This window comes from Leptodactylus fuscus, chromosome 4 (assembly GCF_031893055.1).
Source record: "Leptodactylus fuscus isolate aLepFus1 chromosome 4, aLepFus1.hap2, whole genome shotgun sequence".
Taxonomy (NCBI): Eukaryota; Metazoa; Chordata; class Amphibia; order Anura; family Leptodactylidae; genus Leptodactylus; species Leptodactylus fuscus.
The window spans coordinates 8,276,699-8,280,626 of NC_134268.1; the positions used below are offsets into that span (position 1 = coordinate 8,276,699).

At 52.8% G+C, this 3,928-nt stretch overlaps 1 non-coding gene across 1 annotated transcript; it reads left to right on the plus strand.

The window, feature by feature from the left end:
* The first annotated feature begins 303 nt into the window (after positions 1–303).
* Positions 304–385, plus strand: TRNAS-CGA (transfer RNA serine (anticodon CGA)). The gene has a single exon. It is a non-coding gene; the product is annotated as a tRNA-Ser (tRNA).
* The last annotated feature ends 3,543 nt before the right edge of the window (positions 386–3,928 follow it).

A 3,928-nucleotide genomic window follows, 5' to 3' on the forward strand; every position in this document is an offset into this window, starting at 1 on the left:
GGAAGATTCAGGCCTTATTAAAGGCCGGAAAAGACGGGGAGATGTGGGGGTAAGTGCCCGTGTTAAGGGCCTCTTGGTGGGGGGGAATGTATATCTTTGCAGACCCCCGATTACAGGGGTAGTTGTCTGGGCAGGTTGCCTCACCTGCTTTGATTGTGGCTCCGCCCACTTCCAGCCGGCCAGAATTAAGAGGCTGGCTGGCCTGGTGTCAGAGACCTTCCTGCAGTATCTGCTGAAGGCGTGCGATTGTGGTGTTCATTGATCTTGAACTCTTTTCCAGTTTGCAAACTTTATTGGGAACCGGCTGTGATGGCCGAGTGGTTAAGGTTTTGGACTCGAAATCCAATGGGGTCTCCCCGCACAGGTTCAGATCCTGTTCACAGCGCCAGCCCGGCTAGCTCAGTCGGTAGAGCATGAGACTCTTAATCTCAAGGTCGTGGGTTCGAGTCGCACGTTGGGCGCCAAGTCACCTCTCTGTCCGGTCTACAGGACCTGGTAAGATTTACCCTTTTTTTAAAAAAGCTGGTATGATGTCATGGTGACAGTGTTGCATGGTCTACTATCTCTCTCTGTAGGATATGTTATCCTCTACTACCCCTCCTGGGGATGGTAGGAGGAAAACCTCTTCCAAGAGGAAACATCTTTCCTGCTTCGATTGCGACACACCGCTCCCTGATGGTAGGTAGCGGCTTGAAAGGTTGTGCCCTGCGGGGTACTACTGGTCCTATAACTTGCCTATTTTCAGGCTATGAGTGGGCCCGTTGTCGCGGGTGCAGAGGTCCTCCACCTGTGGAGCCCTCTCCCAGAGATATGATGGCATGGGTCAAGGAGATGGTGAGTTTGGGCATCGCTTGGGTAAATAGTTTTTCCCTTGCTTGTACTCTCCTTTTTGTTTTGCAGGATGATTCCCTCAAAGGGATCCATTGCACCTTGTCTCAGCTCACCAGGAGACCATGCTCTGAGCTCCGTTCCTCGTCTCTCCCCCCCCCCCTTGTAACACCTGCGGGTGGCAGAGGATGATTCCTCCGAGGACGACTCAGTTATTCCAGCAGAACTGCGTTCCATTATGAACAAACGGGCAGGCTGCTGAAGTCCATCCGGTCTACAGTGGGCCGAGATGTTGACGGGGAAGCCTCCACGTCTGCCTCTGGGGGACATATTGCCTTCCATGCGGACGCCACGCTGACCGACCTTATGGTACAGCAGTGGAAACAGCCAGAGAAAGGACATTCACTTTCCAGGATCTTCAAGTGGGATTCCTGGGGGCCTCCCCCGAAGGTGGATTTGGCCGTAGCAAAGCTGTCCCGCAGAACCTGGTGCCCTTGGAAGATGGTTCAAATCTTCAGGACCCTCTGGATCGTAGGGCGGACTCCGTTCTGAAGAAGGTCTACTCAGCTTCCTCCGCGCAAGCCTCTGTGGCCATAGCCTCCTCTATGGTTGGTGACTTTTTCCGCAACCGCTTAGCCGCCTTGGAGCGGGATATAGACTTGGGCATAGACAGAGATGAGATTCTGGCCTCTATGAAAAGAGTTCATAGGGCTGCAGCTTATTTGGCGGAATCCTCCTGCCATCAATTTAAAATCTCTGCCAAATCTATGGCGTTGTCTACTGCGGCCCGTAGACCCCTTTGGCTAAAGCCTTGGCGGGCAGATTTTGCGTCTAAAGCAGCACTCTGTGCTCTCCCCTTTGAGCCGGGAAGGGTGTCTGGCCAAAGCTTAGACGCCATTATGGAGGGATTAGCTGAAGGTAGGGGAAGGTCCCTACCTCAAGCATCCAGGGGCAGACGTGCTCCCTCTAGAGGCAGAGGTTCTTCCTCTAATTATAGACGCCCTTCCCAACAACGGCGTTTTAGATATCGCCCTAGGGGAGCTGGTCGTGGCGCTTCCAAGGAGGACACCAAGAGGAAGCCTGAGTTTTGACGTGGGGCAGCTCCCTGTGGCCCCCCTTCCTGTGGGAGGACGTCTTTCCTCCTTTTCCAGAGCATGGTTCACCCATATCCAAGACCCATGGGTGTTGAAGATCATACAACATGGGTATCACATCGACTTTCATCTTCCACCTCCAGATCGGTTCGTTTCCACCCGAACTCTTCCACCTTCTCAGCAGGCCAGTCTAGAAGCCTTGGTTGCCGAATATGTTACCAAGGGCGCCCTGGAGAAGGTACCAGCCTCAGACCTCGGTCTGGGAGTCTACTCCCCCGTCTTTCTGGTCCCCAAGTTCACCGGGGGCTGGAGGATGATAATAGATCTGAGGTACCTCAATCGGTTTATCAGGAAGAGGTCATTTCGAATGGAAACCGTGGATTCCGTGGCTGTGTTTCTTCAGCCAGGAGAGGTGATGGTTACCCTCGATTTGAAGGACGCCTATCTACATGTCCCCATTGCTCATTTCCACAGGAAGTTCCTCAGGATTGCCGTCGCTATGGCCGGCCACAGGGAGCACTATCAATTCACAGCTCTGCCATTCGGCATCACATCCGCCCCACTGGTATTCACCAAGGTGATTTCTCCGGTCCGCGGCCCTCAGACTTCAGGGTCTTTTCATCGTCCCTTATCTAGACGACTGGCTACTGAAAGCTCAGTCTCCTGCTGCTCTCCTCCAGCAGCTCAACCTTGCCATCAACTTCCTACAGGAGTTAGGATTATCAATTGGGAGAAGTCCGAAATCGTTCCATCCACCTGAAGAAAATTCCTCGGATTTATAGTGGATTCAGAAGCGATGCAGATCTTCCTCTCCAGTCCAAGGAAGGAAAGAATCCAAGCCAGTGCACGATTCCTATTGCGCACTCGGCAGGTAACCATCCGGACCGCCATGAGAGTCCTCGGCCTAATGTCATCCTCGGCCAGGGCGGTGCCTTGGACTTTATGGCATTTGCGTCCCCTGCAGATGGAAGTGTTGAGAACCTGGAACAGGTCTCCACGGGGATTGCACAAGAAGATCTGCCTTTCTCCCGCTACCCGTCTTTCCCTCAGATGGTGGATACACCTGAAAGACGGAAGGTCCACGGTCCCGACAGTGTTGACCCTGTTGACAACAGATGCATCCCAGTGGGGATGGGGAGCCCATTGTCAAGACAAAACTGTACAAGGACGATGGAGATGTCCGGTGCTGGGGTCATCCAATCTCAAGGAACTCAGAGCAGTGTACCTGGCCCTAGTACACTTTGCCCCAGAATTGAAAGGCAAGTCTGTCAAAAACCGGTCAGACAATATGACGGTGGTAGTCTATATAAACAAACAAGGGGGCACCAGGTCACCAACCTTGCTGAGAGAGACGAATCTCATATTTGCCTAGGCGGAGAAGAATCTGGTCCAGTTATCCGCTGTTCACATAAAGGGCTCCCTGAACATAGTAGCGGATCAGCTGAGTCAGGGTATTACCGTATCAGGAGAATGGTCTCTCAATCCAGACGTATTTCAACAGATCGTCCAGAGATGGGGTCTCCCGGAGGTCGATCTTATGGCTACCCGACTCAACGCCAAGGTGGGGACCTTCTGCTCTCTGTACCAGGAGGACAATCCCTTGGCGGTGGATGCCCTGTCCATCCCATGGAGGTTCAGGCTGTTTTACATATTCCCTCCAATTCCAATCATACCGAAGGTATTGATAAAAATAAGACAGGACCAAGCCTCGGGAATAGCCATAATCCCGTTCTGGCCAAAAAGGGCTTGGTTTGCTCAGCTCATACAAATGAGTCAGGGCATATATTGGAGGCTTCCCCCACTCCCAGACCTGGTAACCCAAGGAGAGCTGAGATGCCAGGATCTGAGGAGACTCAACCTGACAGCCTGGAGGTTGACCAGTCCCTATTGAGAAATAGAGGACTGTCACAAGCCGTCTTGAAGACCCTATCCAGCGCCAGAGCAGATTCGACTAACAGGAACTACCGTCGAATAGGTAACATCTTTAATGCCTGGTGTCTGCAGCA